This window comes from Cyprinus carpio, chromosome A1 (assembly GCF_018340385.1).
Source record: "Cyprinus carpio isolate SPL01 chromosome A1, ASM1834038v1, whole genome shotgun sequence".
NCBI lineage: Eukaryota > Metazoa > Chordata > Actinopteri > Cypriniformes > Cyprinidae > Cyprinus > Cyprinus carpio.
Genome location: NC_056572.1, coordinates 29,606,382 through 29,625,686, shown reverse-complemented (window position 1 = coordinate 29,625,686; position 19,305 = coordinate 29,606,382). Strand labels below are relative to the sequence as shown.

Sequence of the window (19,305 nt, the reverse complement as noted above, 5' to 3'; positions counted from 1 at the left end):
AGCAGTTGAATGAATGAGAGAGAAAGAGAAAGTGTGAGTCTGTGTGGGTGTCCCCAAATACAATAAACTCATATAACTAATACATGAAAGTACTTTATCAAAGATTTCAAGCACTGATGTAAACAGTGCGCCTACAGTAAAAATCTGAGCTTCAAAGCCCACATTCAGACAAAAAGCAGACAATACAACGTCGTAAAGAAATGACACATTGTTTTGTTTCAAAGTGATGCTCTAAATTCCATCAGAAGCTTCCTCATCTAATGAGGTCACTTCCTACTCCAAACAGTAGCTGATCTACAACCAGCTTCCGCTTTCCCAAAGTCATTAAAAAAGACTTCCTGCATTTTAGACATCTGGCTCATTGTCACTGTCAAGTCCAGTGAAGATTGCCTTTTCTACTAGTTTTAACTGGATAGAATTGCAGCATAGGAGTGGAACTGTGAATTAAAGATCCCTGCAGGCTATTTGTCGAAGCACGTGCACGATTCACCAGGTCTCGTTGACCACATATGTGGGTTTTTAATAAATGTGAGCATCAATATCAAGTAAAAAGGCATATAGTTGGGTCAGCAGAATATTATACCAAATCAAACAGGGAGAAACTGTGCATCTCCACATGAGAACCATTTCTCTGTTGTTTCTAACAGCGAAATTATTTCTCCTGATGTGACATCAATTGGCCATATTATCTGAGGAAGTCACATTCAGTACGAGCTCCACTGTGATTTTAAGCCACTACCAGAGACCGAACGACTGCAGATTTCAGATTATTCTATGGTCACCGCACAGTGTGACTTGAATGTGTTTAGGAAAGAGAGAGTGAGAGATAGATGTTGACCTAATGTGACTGCAATAGCAGATTCTGTGTATGAGATGAACATATCAAAAGACTATTTCATGTCTACTACATATACATCCACAAAAAAAAAATCCAGACCAGAACCCCCCACCACCAAAAAAGGAATAGTTCATCCAAAAAAACAAATTTGAGGGTTTACTCACCGCTATATTTTCTCATGTAAATTAAGTAATATAAATAAATAAATTATAAAATAATAAAGTATACAATAAAATAAAGCAAGTAATTAAAAAATTAAATGGGAAAGTATTTTAAAAAAAGTATAAAATTAAATAGGCAAGTATTTAAAAAATCTAATTAAACAGGCAAGTATAAAATAAAATAAAATAAAATAAAATAAAATAAAATAAAATAAAATAAAATAAAATAACCATCAAGGATATTTCCCTGCCTATAACCCTAAATGTTCCCTGGTTTGGGGAACAGATGGAAACCAACCGAAAAAAAAAAAAGAGATTAGGATTATTTTAAATTAAAATAATTTTAAGAGACAGGACTTAACATCCTGATCACTTACATTGCCTTAGGTGACAAGACACTATTAACTCACACAGTAAAACAAATTATTACAATACACACACACACACACACACCAACAACTAGTCAACTAGCCCCTAATGAATATTTAGTTTAGTAAAAACTCTAGTTGTTCCTTGTGATTAACCACAAATCTATTCAACTCACACCCACTTTTTTTCTAATGCTATAAAAAAGCCAAACAGAGAAAAAATTGAAAAACTTCGCTCCACTATTTAGAACAAAATGAGGGGGAGTAATCAATGACGATTTTCGTTATGGGGCGATTGTTCCTTTAAATTTTCAATGATAATCATAAACAACACTCATAACTTTTTAACAGTCTCGCAAAACACAAAACATTTACGACTTTTCTCGCCTTCCCTTGTTTTCTGTCAGTCACTTTAAGGTGATTGCTGGCTTCCCTCAATCAAGACCTAAAAACATCCTTCAACTCGCCTGTGTTATATTATAGTCAATCTTTATAACGGTTTTATACTTATGTGCAAATTAAAGGCTTACGTTGTATCCTCATTGAGCTAGGTGACAGAAGACATGCACACAGAGGTGCTAACAAATGCATGATGTACATGAGATGTACCACAACTGGGTGCCGTCATGAATCAGTCAGATATTGTTGCCTCAAATTACAGGTTCTTTTGTGTGAAAACACACATACACCCAACCTCCCATCAGCGGACAGTGATGCAAGCAAACATGGTATGACTTAACCTTTTGCTTTACGGCGCTTTCACATTAGCATTCCACACATGCTCAAACAAACCAGTTTATCTGTTCAAAGAGGACTGGTGTAGAAACCTATACGCTTGCCTACTGCTGGCAGGCAGTGATTCCCTCTCTGTCCAGTACAGTAGAACAAAAAATAAGCCTATGGCCCTCACAAAGAGAGACAGGGTACTATGCAATTGATTAAGCATAAAGGTATTGTATCAACAACAGGAAGTTTGATCTTAGATCAAAACAAAAACACAACAAAACCAAGCCAATGGTTTTTCCTAGCCTACAGCTCATGATGCTACAAGATGCAACATCCCTGCAACCCTTCTTAGAAAAAATGGTTTGGATGAAATGGAAACTAAACTAAAATGAAAATTAAATAAATAAATACACAGTTTTATAATACAAGAGTTTCACTGATGTTGAGATCAAACTGCGGTTACTCTCATCATAAAATGCAGATATCCTTTTTACACCAATGTTTCTTAAAAACTTTTGAACCAAGACCCACTTTTATTGACCCCAGAACACCATATGTGTACCGTTGTGTTTGCATTCTATTATTTTGTTTTTTGCAGTGTGATTTTTGTATTTTTCAACTCAAAAAGACCACAGCCTGAAAAACACAGCTCTACACCATACCCACATGCTGCTAAAAAGAACATTATTTTGTGTATTTAGTGTAATGAAATGTGTTTATGCAGTTTAAGGTTAAAAAAAAAAACATTATTTTCCACATACTGTACATTATTGTTTCTCTTCTATGCCTAGGGACGCAACGATTATAGATTTTGTTGGTATGATTATAGTCTGAGTAATAATCGCGGTTATCACGGTTATTATGCATTCATTCATTTCACAACACTATTATAAAATCACATGAACACTCTTTATATTTTAAAGTGTTATTTATTGCTGCCTTTTGAAACAGACATAACTCAGTACATAATAAAAACAAAAAAAAAGTCATTTTCTCTCTTTGGAATTAAAGAAACGTGAAAAAGGTTTTTGACTTAAACATAAGTAATACTTTAACACTGATAGTAAATAATCAAAATTAAAAAAAAAGTATTTGTCTATTTGGAATTAAATATAAGCTACATATTAGCTAAATATCTCCCTTTTAAAGAACACAAATGTAGTGAAAGGCTGCTGGACCTCTGTCCAATTGTTTTGTATTTTCAGTTTGTGTATTTTTTCTAAAAAATTTTGGACCTGAGTACAAACATAGTGAAAAGAGAGGAGAAAAAAAAATTAAAAAAAATAAAAACCCTAGCTGGCTTTTGACTTCAACAGTATAGCTGCCTTTTGAAAAATAAATAAAAAGAAACAAGGTCCACATCTCTGGAATTGAATATAAGCTAGCTATGCATATCTTTTTGGAACAAAACAAGGAGTCAAAGGCTGCAAGGCCACATCAGGGCCTTTTTACAAATTGCACACTTATTTCAAGTCTTTTCAGTTCATATTATAGAGCAGAAATGTAAGCATGTTCACATTCTCATTTCTCAGTCTTTACCGATGAGAAGACAGGATATGACCACTTGCACTGTTATTTTACTATATACATTTGTTATGCCTCTTAACATATTGTGATGCCTTGTCTGGCCGGAGCGACGAGACATAAACATAAAACCCAATATAAATGTGATATAAACATGTTTCAAAATCGTGTCTTCTTTTGAAAGGGAAAAACAAAGTAATTTCGCTTTCTCAATGAAACAGCGTCACACACCACGGCCTTAAGTGAGCAGAGGCCGGAGGCCTAGAGTGAGCCGCAGCCGGCTTGAGTGAGCAGAGGCCGGAGGCCTAGAGTGAGCCGCGGCCGGCTTGAGAGAGCAGAGGCCGGAGGCCTAGAGTGAGCCGCTTAAGAACTGAGCTACCAAAGACCGGAGGCCTAGAGTGAGCCGCGGCCGGCTTGAGAGAGCAGAGGCGGGTGGTTTGAGAATGGTGAGGCAGGCGGATTCTACAAAGGAGCGTACCTTGTGCTTGCGGCAACTACATGTGACGACCCTGGGCTGGACTCCGTTTCATCCACGGTGAAAGCCCATTCTGCGATCCACAGTGTAAAGTTGATATACGTCCGACCAGCACGGATCAGCTCCAGACATGATGAAGCGCATATCGTCCTCTTTTGGAAGGCTCAACGAAGTAGTTTCGCTTTCACAGTGAAACACACAGTATCTATACGACACGGCGGCGGCGGCAACAACAATACTACAACGAGAATTGAAGGTACGCCTTCTTTCTTTGTGTGAACATCTGGGTGGCATTATGCAAATCTTCCCACACACTGATGTAGAGATGTGGTGGTGTGTTAGAACGAGTCGTTTCAAGAGGGCATGGACGAGTGTTAACTTTTATGAAGAATATCTCTTTGAATTTGAGACTTTAGTCTTTGCAACTTTACAGATCTTCTTTATTCACCAAGAGCTTGTAACAATCCAAAGACAAAGGAAAATTTGAAATCGCATCATATGACCCCTTTAAATGTTCAAATTCCCACTTCTACCAAGCATGCGTCTGTTTCCTCCACAGCACCTGAACAGTTTCCAAATGCATTAGCCGTTAACTGTGCAGGCCTGGGCTGAACCCTGCAAACTTAAACAGTAGATAAATGTTCAGTGCCTCTATCCGTTCTCCTCCTCATTCTGTCTAAATGCAGCACTGCAACTCTTGGCCGTGTATGTTCCTTTGTTCAGTGGAGTGTCTGTGTCTGTCTAGAGAAGTGAGCTCTCCTGATCTGAGACCACCGCTGACACGGATCACACTCACTCCTGTGTGTATGTGTGTGTGTCTGCAGGCTCTCCTGCTTGGCTTCCAGAGTTGGCATAGTGTTCCTGCTCCTTAAATGCAAGACTAAACTCCTGTTTCTGTGTGTGTGTGGTTGGCATGGTGCTGCAGGCTTCTACAGGCCGCCAAAGGCCTGGCGCCATGGTGACATGATGTCAGACGACCAGCTGGTGAGAAGGGTGATGTGCACTGGCACGAAAGTGTGTGCACGTGGATGCATGCATTCACACACAACTGGAGAAAATGAGCATGCTCTCTCTCTCACACACACACACACACACACATACATACAATACTTCATGTGCACAACAGTCCCACTATACATTTTAAAAATCGAACTACCAATCGGTTGCCTGAACAAGTTAACTAACTGGTCTTAAGGAAGCCCTGTATAATTGGCTGTTTACATAAGACGTAGTTTAAAAACACAAAGTGCAACAGAAGGGAAAAAAAAAGCATAGTAACTAAAAATAAATAAATGAAATAAAACCATTAAAAAAAAATCCTCTAACATAAAAAATTATATATTTAAAATAAAATAAAGCTTTCAACTTATTTTTTCCCAGTTGCAAAGGCTACATTTCTCAACTTTATTTAGATTAACTCAATGTACTAAAATATCTGGAAAATGAAATCCAAAAAATACATAAGTATAAACAAAAAAACATTAATAAAAAAATATAATAGTATCACAATAATGCTAAAATAACACTGGCACTGATATTACTGTTCTGGACTATATATGCAAATAATTTTAATGACCCTTAAACACTTCAAACTTCTCAGAGTGAATGTAGTCTTCACAACATAATAATGTGCAGTTAAAAAAGTTGTATTTTGCCATGTCAGCATCTAGAGGTATTTTTATAGCAAGATTGATAAAAGTGTAAAATAAATAAATAGTTAAACAAACAAATAATTAAATATTTTAACTATAGATAAGGGATAGACTAAACAGAGAAAGTCAGAGTAAGATAAAATGTATAGATTTCCTGCTATTGAAGCTTCCATAAACACCCATTAAATTACTTTTTTTTTGGCGGGGGGTGGGGGTTATGTCAAAAATGTGTCAAAATGCTGCTCTTAGTGATTATTCATGTATACCTCTGTCAATCATGTAATAAATAATGAACGTAAAGAGTTTAGAATTAAAATATACGTGTAACTGTAAATTGGATCCGTGCGGCTCTTAAAGTGACAGCGGGTTATTTTCCTGCTGCGATTGTGTGCTTATTAATCAAACAACAAACAACAAATTCAAAATCAAACACTGCTGGAGTGAAGGATTTTTGTAGCTTTAAGAAACAAAAAAAAAAAGTTTAATTCTTACAGTGAAGACTATGCCGTTTTTGATCATTCATTTCTGTAGTAGGCTGTAAACTGCTTGAGACTTAAAGCACAGTTTGTTTCATTTGTTTCTTTTTATTCTGTTGTATTTGTCCTTTGCTTTTTTTATTACTGACAGTTTAATTATTTTCAATAATTTTGAAGACTTTTTGTTTGTTTGTTTGAAATTCTGCTGGTCTCTACAATGTAGATGTCATAGCAACCTTATTTACAGGAAGTATGTATCACTATCTTTAAATAAATCACTCATATAAAGTTTTGGTCATATGGCCCCCTCATAATTGTGTTAAATAATAATGATTACAATACAGACCAAAATAATCATGATTATAATTTTTGCCATAATCGAGCAGCCCTACTTTATGGTTTGATCAACATCTTGACCCGTACCAAACAGACACTACAGTATGGACTACTTCACATTAACCATCAAAACACTCTTGTAATATGCTATTCTGTTTCATATAGATCCAGATTTTCAGGACACACACACAAAAACACAGACAGACGTCCAACAAAATGACACTCTTAAATTCGGGTCCATTTAGCAGGATGGCACACAAACCCCCCACAGACACTTATGAACTGACACACAGATGCTCTGGCCCAAACTGCTCTTGGCATGACTGCACATACACCATAAATGAAAAAGCTTTAGGTCAGCAGTGCCTCCCACCAGTACCATATCCTCACAAGAGGACAGAATAAAAGAGAAATCAGTCTATTAAACAAATTATAAAGGATAAAAAGAAAAAAATGAGAAAGGTGGGGGGAGTAGGAAGGCAAAAAAAAAAAAAAAAAAAAAAAAAACTTTTTAACACCTTTCCACTGTAGACTCAAAAGCAGCCAATACAGTAAGCATGACGTTAGAGCCGAGATGATGGCACACTGTATTTACAGTAACACCACAAGTAAGGAATAACTGACGATATGTTGAATTATTGAAAGTATCAAAAGACCAGAAAAAATTATTCCACATATACCACCATAACCACACCTCAAGACATTGTTCAGATGTTTTATTTCAAGACATTAGTCAGTTTTTTGTAAAATTCTTACACATCTCTTCCCAAGTGTCCTTTGCTGATTCCAAAACTTCATTTTTGAGCTAGTAACAGAGGCTTGAGCCATTGATAAGTAAACTAATGGGGTTATTAGAGAAAGAGAGAGAACAAGATTAAGTGTGTGAATTAACTAAATCTGTGCAACTCTCAACAGTGTTTGGTAACCGACTCTTTACTAATAGCTAAACCAAGTTTAACTGCATCAAAAACAGTGACATTTAAACCTCGCCTCTGAAAAATGCCATGTAGCTTTGTCATTCATGTGGCAGCGCTGACAACGTTTCTGCATGTGTGTGTGCTTTAAGAGAGAGAGAGCCGGAGAAAGAAATCATGCACAAATAATAAGGTAATTGAATTGGAAAAACATGGTCATTTTTATGCTACTGTTGGTCATATTTGTTTGCACGGTCCATGTCTGTCTTGGCTTTGGTTCATTTGTTGTTATAGGCAACTACTGCATAGCAGTGTGGTTTCTGGAAAATAATTGCACACCTTAGAACATTTGTCAACCAATCAGAATCAAGCATTCCACAGCCCTGTGGTATAAAAGAAAATATTAAAGAGAAGAGTTGTAACAAGCACATTTAATCCATCCAAAATTTAATACTGAATACCGAATACTGAATACCATCAGTTCCTGTTCCTATCTACCAGCAGAGTTCAGCCAAAGCCACTGGAGGGCAAGCCTGCAGCCTTTCCCCAAAAAAAAGCTAACGGCTAATGCTAACTGCAGCTTTGGCAGCACACAGAGAAAGAGACCAGAGGGCATTGTATGATTGGCAGAGATGCCTCATAGGGCTGGGCGATTTGTAAAAAATATTTTTGCAATAATTGCCATAATAAACATCATGATATCCGATATCATCTATTCGATCCCCGTTCATACCACGCCCCGTCTGCACCACTCCTGCCAGAGAAAACATAGCCGACATGCTCCGTAACCACACCTCAGTTAGCCTGCGATTCAGTAAGCTTAATTTAATTAAAGGTTTGTTTTTCTTTTCATACTTTGTGCTTATTATAAAACATTAGCTTTGTTGTTATGTTAGTGTTGTTCATTTCTACACCGATCTTATCCAGTATTTGAAATTAATTTCATTTCTTGAAGACAACTGTTGAATTGAACAGAGTTCACTGTGAAGGTGGACATTCTGGTGGTGATTGTAAGAAAGATAAATGCATGTTAATGTTACATTGCAATGCGTCTTGTCTAATTTTCATAAGGTCCGATGTGTCCCTTTCATTTTTGGTGTTGTTGTCCGAGTAAACACATTTCATGATAAGTTTAATTTCCTTAACGTGTAGCTCTGTTTTTTTTAAACTTGTAGTCAAGCTACAAGATATTTGTTATTTGTCTAAAATTAGCGATTAAAAACAAATTGGTTCCTTCTGCATGACCAAAAATGGAAAGGTTATTTTTTCTCTCATGTTTTTAGAGCTCCGATGTAGGCCTCTTATAATGAAATAAAAAATGCTGCATTGTTTATTTGGAAAAATAAGTAATAACAAATGTTATTTGGTATTTTAGTTTTCAAGCCGTGCTAGAATTGACGTGCGCGTGCGAGGCGGCAGCATGATCACTTTTGCTTCCTTACATCAGTGAAAACAACTTAAAATACTCAATTTATGATAAATACATAAATTGTAAATATTCTTATTTTATCTGTGTACACTCACAATAAAAACAAAACATTGTGTTTTTGTAAAATAAAGAAAACAGGTACCGCTTTCTGCCATCTCAAGTATCCTATTCCTTGAGCATGTTTGTGGAGAGAGCGTGCAAAAATAAATACAAACACAACATAGGCCTATAGGCTGCTACTTGTCATAAAGTTTTTTCTTTCATTTTGTTAATCTGTAAATTTTTTAAGTGAATATATTTCTCGTATTTATTCCTTTTATGTAGGTTATATAAATTAATTCTGTGCAGCAGGTATGTGATGTGAATACTCCTGTTCTGTTGTTTATGCTGGTAAAATGAAATGAAGCCCCTGGAAAACATTTTTATAACACAGACATATGACACTTATCCATTCTAATTTAATTCTAAATTTAATTTAATTGTAATGTAATAATGTTGTTGATTAAAACCGAAATTAACATCCTTAGCCGGTAGGTTTTTTCGACCAATAATCGAAAAAATATACTTTCAAACATACTGATAAACTACCATTAAATATAAAAATATATAAAATAAACAGCTAGTTCATATATAGTCGGACGCAACTGTCATATCTCGCGCCCTGTGACAAAATTGACAATCTCAAAAATAAGACAATCTCTGGTTCAGCTCCAACACTGATCAAACACACCTGTCTGTAATTATTAAGTGCTCCTGAACATCTTAATTGCCTAGTTCAGTTGTGTTTGCTCAGGGTAGATTTCCAGGAACAGAATTTGGCACCCCTGTTCTAAATAGTATGAGTAAGGACAATATGAATGAAACTCATGTTGTCACTGTCACATGACCTACCACATGTTGCTACATAGCCATTCACAGCTCCTCTCCCGTGGCATCATGGGACAGTAACGTTCCCATCAAAAATGCACTCCAGCATCTTGTTTGAAGCGGACATCTGGGTACTTTTCAGCTACAATTTTTCAAATACTATAAAAATCAAACAGACTACACTTTTGCACACTATATAGTATGGAAGTACACATATTTGGATGCAGCAATCACGTTCACTGCATTCCGATTCACAAACAAATGACTCATAAATGAGTTCTTTTTAAATAGATCAAACTGATTCAATTTAGATTCAAAACTCATTACTGGTTTGAATCAATTTAACGACTGAATCCATTTATCAGTGATACCTGACTTACTGCAAGACTTACTGAATCACCTACTCAAAAGTACTAAAAGAATCATTATGTGGAATGGTTAAGGAATCAGAACTAGAATCATTGAATTGCTCATGATTCCCATCCCTCCTCTGCACTGTCTGTGTGACATTCACCAAGTATTTTTGAGTAAGTAAGCCAAGACAGTCAAGACGGTTGGTGGCTTTGTCTACATGAATCAATATTATTTCACAGTCCCACTGTGCAGTAGCTTGAACAATATTACAATACAAAAACAAACACCGTCCGTACAGAAGGTAAAGGAGTATCCCTGGTCCTAATACCTAATTCCAAAAATAAGCTTGGCAAAATAGCAAGCGCACTAAGATTAACAGAGCAGTATGGTTTCGCACAGATTAAAAAGAGTCTTTAAAGAGTCATAAAGCTGCTCTGGATGACAGCTGTGAGGGTGGACAGATGGTCCGCTGGCCTGTAGGGGAAAAGCCAGCGAGACTGTGTCAGGACAGGGTTACTTGGTCACCAGTGAGAAACCGTGAGACCAAAAAGCTCATTTCTGCAGCGCAGCGCCCAGCGGCCATGATTAGCATTTAATGATGCTTGCATACTGAGAGCAGTACTCCCTCAGACAAATACGGTTACGAATACTGCTAGCCAGCAAAAGATCCCTAAAAAGACTGCCAAATTATTATTGAGACTGCCAATGCAAATATGGTTACAACTACCATTGACTAATTTTTTTTTTTTTTTTTTTTACTTATACTGCAATGAAAAGCAGAGTAAAAATGCTAATGCAAATGCTTTTGTAAGTCCCCCAAAAAATAAAAAATTTAGCATCAATCTAGGTTTTTGAAATATATTGCCATACGCTGATAAACATTGCTAAAACAAATATTAATTGTATTATAACCAGTGTTGGGTGTAACATGTTACTGTAATTAAATTACTTATCCACGGAAAAAAGTAAAGTAAGGGATTACTGTTAATTTTTAGTAATTTAATTAAAGTTACTTATAAAGTCCTTGTGATACATACTTTAAATAAAGAGTTCAAATGTCAATATTGAATTTGAAATCTAAATTTATCATCTAAAGTTTAAATTGAATGCAGCGACTTTAACCCTCTGCACATTCACTTGCAGTTTTTCCTGATGTCAGAGAAAAGAACCTAAAATACTCAGATAAAGATAAGACTAAGACATCAATCAAATCTGTAAAAGGGCTATTTTTATTTGTGTACACTGACAACAATAACAACAAAATATTGTGCTTTTGTAAAATAAACAAAACAAACATTCTGCTCTTTCTGCCTCCTTGAACTCCATTAACAAATTCCTCAAAAAAATGAAAAAAATGAACCGAAACTTGGCGAATACTTGACACACAGATGTGAGACATATCTATAGAAATCTTGAAGTGTCTACTTTTAATTGAACCAATTCAAATCTATCCATATGAAATCAACACAAGGTACAGTCTTTCCCGACTCAGAGCTCTTTATCTGATCATTATCAACGATTAAAAGGGGCAGTGGCTCGAACCCCCTGGTATTTTGCTATCATATAATAAAAATATGAGATATAATACAACCCCTTGTCCGAGTCTGACGTCATGAAGAGATGTCGTTGAGAAGGGGAGGTTAGGTTAAAGGGTTAGTTCAGCCAAAAATGAAAATTTGCCTGTGTTTTACTCACCCTCAAAGCATCCTAGGTGTACATGACTTTCTTCTTTCAGATGGATCATATCGGAGTTATATAAAAAGCTATCATTGCAGTCAGCAGGTGTTTTTGTTCAACTGTCCACAAGTCATCAAATAAAGTGCGCACATCCATAATAAAGCATGCATCACATGGCTCCAAGGGGTGAATAAAGGCCTCCTGCAGCAAATCCATGCATTTTCCTAAGTAAAATATGCATATTTCAAATGTAATAAACACTTTTCTCTCACTTCCAGTATTTGTCATACGCGGAAGGCATAAAGTAAAGAACTGTTAAATAAAAAACAATTTGAATAATTAATTTACTTATTGAGTAATTAAATTATAAATATTACAAATTACAATAAATTACCATATTGATGATGCATTTTTTTTTTCTTTAAAGTAACTTACCCATCACTTACCACAAAAAAAAATGGTTGGTTGTATCTAGGATGTTTTAAAACTATTTCATACTGACATAAAAAGATTTTCCGTCAAAATGCAAGAGATCTGATCATATGTGTGCACTTTACCACTGTATAAATGTTGTTAGAAGAAGGTAGAAGCTCTTGCTCTCTTCATTCGCTTGAGGCTACAATTTGGCTAACAGAGTTGGTGAACTGCAGGTCGATTTAATGCTGCTAGATTCTGTCAAAGAACAGACAATGATTACACTATTACACAACACTCAACTTCTAATCTGCAAATTTAAACTACAAATTACATTTCAGGGCATTTTCTGAACTGTTTAATAGATATACTCCCCAACACTCTACCAGCTAACCAACTATAATAAGGTAAAATGAAAAGACTGAAGAAAATTACTCTCACAAAACCGTACTATGGCAGGAATATAGTATGGCAGCATAAGCTGGTTTTAGCCTTTTTCTTTAAAGAATGGTACAAAAGAGTTAAAAACAACTGCAAAAATCATCACACTACACTACATTTTGGTAATGCTATGAAGCAAACAAACACAATGCAAATAAAAGTATAGGCTTCTGCTTTGTCTAACACAAACTGAATTAGATTATAATGAGTTCAATTCATGTCGTAATACAAGAGATAATGCATTTTAGGCCCCGTTTATAAGTTCAGTCTTGGGTGATCAGATTACAAGGGATCAGACCTACATACAACACATCCAGAATGTTTTCTGATCCAAACCATAGTGGGAGGTAGTCCATATCACATTTACACGAATGCATCCTCATGCAAGACCACCTACTCATCTGTCAATCAATCATTTCACTCATCTGTCAATCAAGCAATGGTTTTAAAATTTGCTATTTATGTGTAACTGATAAATTATGGAAAACTCATACATCTAAATACATAAGATTGCACAGAGCCTCTCCAGACAATATGTAATGACACACATCAGATGAAGAACACACCTGAAGTTTAGCAAAAGTAGTTTAACAACAAGCACTATTAAAAAAAATAAAAAAAACGAGAGACCTGCTTATGAGTAAAGTCGATCACAATTGGTCACAGGAGACACATCTCACGTGACTACTTGTGATCAGATACACCTAGACAGGATGATAACTTACTCGCTATAGATATCCTTGTTTAACAAAAGCATATTTGATATGCATATTTTACAAGTGCAAAAATACACTGGAAATAATTTGCCATCAAATAACATAACAGGGTCTATTGACATGAAATAAAAATTCAACCTCTTAATTTCTAAATGCATTATTACTATTATTGTGAACTAGTGCTTTGTTCGATATATCGTTACGACGATGTATCGTCACAGAGATTTGATACAGCTGGCCCAGTATCGATATTGTAGCACGTGTACAGCAGTGGACCGTGCTTAACTTGAATACAAGAACACCATTTAAAACGGAGTAGAAAAGTGCAAGGTTTCTAAAAAATAATGAACAGAGCATAATATATAGGCTACAACAACGTTTAATCTGGCCGCAGAGGAACACAACCGGGGTTGCCTGACATAAAGAGACGCAATCCCTGAAACAGAGCATCCCACTTGCGCAATACAGAAATATCTGCTAAGTGTGCTACATTCTTTGTCAACCTGGCAACCATACGCGCATACTCTCTTCCCCACTGTGGATAAAAGCGCATGCTTTCTGAAAACACCGGTACTCTTACAGTTTAGCATTGTCCACTTCAATATTCTTTTATCAGAAAAGTATAATTAATCAAGTGTTCATTTATGAGAGAGGGGGGGGGGCTGTGCATGAATGAATTACCACCGTTTTGCCACATTTCTTTATTAACAGTGAAGTTGTGGCTTTAATTGCTTTAGAAACGATAATGTTATCATCTCATTGTTGAGAAAGATAATGTAGCTCTTCAGCGATTAAGCTATTTTTTTTATCAAATTGCGGGGCAGCGCTAAAGTTTGTCTAAACACAAGAAAGAATGTCTCTGCGCGCGCAGCATGATGAATTCAGTGCAGCCATGTATCGTGATATGTATCGTATCGTGACCTATGCATCGTGATACATATCATATTGTGACTTTGCTGGCCCTATTGTAAATGATTAATCCATGCATGTTTTGAAAATTGAGCTCAATTTTGAATCAAAACATCACTAAAATCACAGACTTCTCTCCAGTGACTCCCCCCCTTTTTTCAATCGAATGTAAGCTTCTATTCACTACGCCCTCAATCCAATCAACAACCAATATAACCAAGTACCTGCCCGACTTTTTTTTTTTCTGTTTCGCTTCCATTACATCTTAAATTACCACTTCCATTACATTACAACTTTAAGAGACCAGTTATAATGCATGCAAGTAATGATTTATATTCTTAAAGGTATTAAGATAAATCTCACCATTTAGCTCTCTATGAAAAGCGAAACAGTCTGAACATTTACACATGCAAATCCTATTTTTCCAGAAGAAACCAGCTCATTTTAAACAAGCAACCTACTTGTTTGCTTCCACTTTATGCAAAACAAGCATTAGGATTTTTGGTTGAAACTTTTCCACTGAACTCCATGTTATATCAGATTAACCTACAGGTTAAACTGTCACTGTTATAAACTTAAAAAAAAAAAAAAAAAAAAAAAACGGGTTTTAGAAGTTCGGCAGTGATAAATGACACTCAGAAATCTATGAGGTAACCCCGGCACAAGACAACCAATAAAGAAAAGTGACCTGCTCTGGTTAAAGTGCAGGATTTCCGCTGTGGCCAGCGGGGTTTATAAAATCCTCCTGCACATTTATCAAAATCACCTTTAATTATGAACTGCAAAGGAAAGGCAAACCACAAACTAACATACACAGACCTGAAAGAGGGGATGGTACTAATCAAAGAGCACACAAACAAACGGGCAAGTCATCGCAAAGAATTCACACAAAACCTATTCACAGACAAACAAGCACTATAAACTATTCTCACCATACTGGTTCCAGACATACTCAACTCAAAGCTCACACATTAAGACACTTCCACTGGAACTGAGCAGGACAGGCGTAAAGGCTGTACCAGTGATTACAGGTTGGCATTCTGCATTCAGGTGTCTGACAATGTAAAAGGAGAACTTAACTTTCAGTGTCCAACTCACTCACACACAACCTTTAATACAGATCTCTGCCAGACAATAACATTGATATAGATTAAAAACACTTCATACTTCAAACCCAAACTTTTATATCCAGACAATCATCAGCACTCACTCATATATTCACAAGTCAGGTACTTTAGGCCGGGACACACCAAGCCAACGGTCGGTCATCAGTGACCATCTGTCGGTCTAGTTTGTTTGGTGTGTTCCACACGTCGGCTCTCTTTGGCGGCAATTTGCCAATTCAACATGTTGAATCAGCGTTGGGGCCGTCGGCGTGAGTCAGAACTCTGATTTGATGTTCAGGTTAGTGAACGAGTCAGTGTTAGCGAGTCAGAATTAAAGCGAAAGTGTGTGCGAAAGCACACACTGTTCTGATGTTACATGATCTTACCCAAGCATTCCAATATGCAAATATTTTCATAACAACATGAGCCGCTCAAATGAAAGTTATCAACATAACTGATATTCAAAATGGTTAGCAAGTGCTGCTTTGTTTACGTTTCATATATCTGAGTATATCTCGCATATCCTTGTTTCGGTTTCTCCTTTTGAATGATGAATATATACTACTGATAGCTGCTGATATAGACAGCTAATTCCTCTCACACAAGCGGAGAACGCACGTGTTAGTTTACAGTCGGCTGTAGTCTGAGTAGTGTGTTCAAGCGCAGTTTTCCTGCCGACAACGAGGCAACAATACCGTCGGCTTTCACAACCGCTAGTTTTTTTGAAGTTGGCTATGGCGCTTTTACACTGCTTGGTACGGCTCGGTACGGTTCACTTTTGGGGGGTGTTCCTCTGGGTACAGTACCTGGCACTTTTTTTAGTACCACCTCGGTTGAGGTTCCAAGTGAACCGTACCATTACCAAACGTGACGTGTAAACTCTGCTGATCACGGATTGGCCGGAGAGAATCTTCACTAAATGCGTCACTGAACTTGCAACAAACACAACAGAACCACTAGATTTAAATCAGCACAGCCAGCGAAGGATCGAATGCAACTATTTTGAATGATCGCACCTTTTTTAACAACCAAAAAGTGGCTGTTTCACTGTCTGTTGAGGAAGTAAAGACATTCCTCTCATTGATAGCAGAGGACCAGATCCAGTAAGAGCTTGATGGGGTGACGCGTAGGGGTGTGCCGGTTTCAGAATTGGTGATGACGGTTATGACGTGAGTCAAATGTGACGGTTTATAACATAACCGTCGGGGGGGGGGCACTGATTAGCTACTTGCTCTACGTTTATTTAAAATTAACAGCAAGACAACTAGCAGTGAATGTGCTTTCCATTAAATGAATCATACACAGTGAACAAATCCTTAACAAAAAAAAAAAAAAAACTTTGCAATGAACGTGCTTTGTTATAAATAAATCACACACAGTAAACAAAACCTTTTTAAAAAGTAGGCTACTTGTAACAAATACCGTTTTTCCACACATTCTGCACACAGGCTCATCAAGATTTTCTGGTTTTCCGTTGCCATCTGGTTTAAACCCGAAATGTGCCCATATAGGCGATGTAAAAAAAATTTTCGCAACGAGATCCATCGGTTTTACCTTTCTTCACGAAGTTTTAATTTGAGCCGGAACATGTTCCGTCACCTCCGACGTTGGATCCGGAACATTTTTATTGGATCCGGCACCTCAGTCCTATGTCACTATGGGAAATTAATCGCCTAAATTAAAAAAATTTAATTAATATTTGTGTAGTGTTAAATGTTTTTATCGATAGAGATACGCAGATATTTCATCCGCAACCACATCACAAAACTCATCATCCGCGCCAACGTTTTTTGAGCAAATTTCAAAGCCGCAACCGCCCGCCATCCGCTGATTGTTTTGCGGTCTATGGATGATGCAATGCTTTGCTGAAATTTTTTTTGCAAAAAAAAAGCCCTTGTCTGTTCTAGAAAGGATGCAGCAAAGATATTTAATGCTAATGTATGAGGCATGGGCCTACGCTGAGTTTCATTTACGATGAGATGCGCTCTAGTTCGCAGTGCAAGTGAACGCGGCGCGCTGGCGCTTCCATGTCACGGTTATCATTGTCTGCTATATTTGCTTTTTATTTATTAAAATACATGCAATTGGTTGATGAAACATTTATTAAAATTAAGATAAAATTTGTACAAAACGAAATTTGTTTTTAAGAAGGGTTTTCTACAAAGCAAAATTTAATGAAGTGGTAAATATCATGTCTGACGATTTACAAAACTTCATTAAGTGGTAAAAACCATGTCTCCCGATATATTGCGCATCTTATGATCCTATCTAAAAAAATTTAAATAATTTTTGATAAAAAATGTTTGTAAAAAATATTTTAATGACACGGTTTTGGCGGTTATAGAGTTCTAATGACGGTGTTCAACTATAACCGCCGGTCTCACGGTTATATACTAACCGTCACACCCCTAGTGACGCGGAACGAAAAAAGTTTTTCAGGAGTCGTGGCAGTAGAGGCGGCGCAACTATAATGAAATGTGAATAATCCCGCCCACTCTAAAGCGATACTAAACTCCAGTGGAAACGCAAACCAAGCCAAGCCGTGCCGTACTGAGCCGTGCTGAGCCGAGTTGTACCACGCAGTGAAAATGCGCCATATGTGTGTCTCAGCATTTACATTTAAAATCACTTGTGATTCAGCCTACTGCTAAAACACTATGAAACAAAGTATTTGTAGTTGTATTTAAATACATTGCCATTTCAGGTCAATACACGTTACTGCAGGCTCTCACATTAGGCTATACGAGATCAAAAGAATATTTGACAACAAAAATATTTGTCGAAAATTTTGTGTCAACATCGTTGATAATGTCGACCAATCAATGAGAGTCAATATGTCAATCTATTTTGGCCTATACTGAAATAAAAGTATTAGTTCACCCATGAAACTAACCAATAAAAATGGCATTTTTTCAAACCCATATGACCTTCTTTCTTCAGTGTAACAAAAAAGGGGATATTAATCCAAATGTCTTAGCTGCTCTTTTAATTACAAAGAAAATGGTTTGGCAAATAAACAATTAAAAATATAAATTTAATGGGTGAAGGAATCCTTACACACACAAAACTAGCTTCACTAACACATCTTGTTTTTGATTATGTCTGAGTATTCATGTTTTCAAAACCAACATAAGAATAATTAGTTTATTCATACATCACAAACAAAATTCAAAGTTGTAAACGGCTACAGTTATCTTTTGGCCAAAAGACAGTAGGTTGCTAGCATCAGTCACCTCTGGCCATACCACAACTACAGCCAAGCCTGTGATACAGAATACCAGCAATATCTGCCAAATATGAGAATGGGACAGACATTGAAAGAGCAAGACACTACAATTGCATCAGAAGAAACAATCAAATCATTGTTTCCCATAAACTTTCTCCCAAACTCACTTTCACTTAATTGGCATGTTCAAATAGCAGATAAATTCCATACGAGCTTTGCAACATCTATACAGTGAAAATAATCATCATCAAAACCAAACGAAGTTCAAGGAGCCTATGTCTTCTTAGACTTTTACATTATACATTAAATAAATAGTATGTTTACTAGTTTATATACTAAGTTATAGTTTCAGAAAAAAATTGTGAGTGATGCTTGCCTATGCAAAACTCTACGCCACAATGCTTTTTGCATTTATGCACCGGGAGAATATAACAAATTTTACTTAAAGGAAGATTTAACTCAAAAATGAAAACTGTGTCATCATTTACTCACTCTCGTTTCACTCCAAACCCTCATGATATAATATGGGGATATTTTAAATAATGTCCTTGTCATTCTATTCCATGCAATTGCAATTATTTGGGAATGGAGCTTTTAAACTTCATCCAAGAATGCAAAGGGACCAAATGTGTAACATACCACAAATCTCTTGAAGCCATACAACAACATTATTCTTTTGACTGAATATTTTACATG

At 36.5% G+C, this 19,305-nt stretch overlaps 1 protein-coding gene across 3 annotated transcripts in view; it reads right to left on the bottom strand.

The window, feature by feature from the left end:
* LOC109076368 (B-cell CLL/lymphoma 9 protein-like) overlaps positions 1-19,305 on the bottom strand; it is a 100,361-nt gene that overhangs the window by 29,437 nt on the left and 51,619 nt on the right. The window lies entirely within an intron of this gene.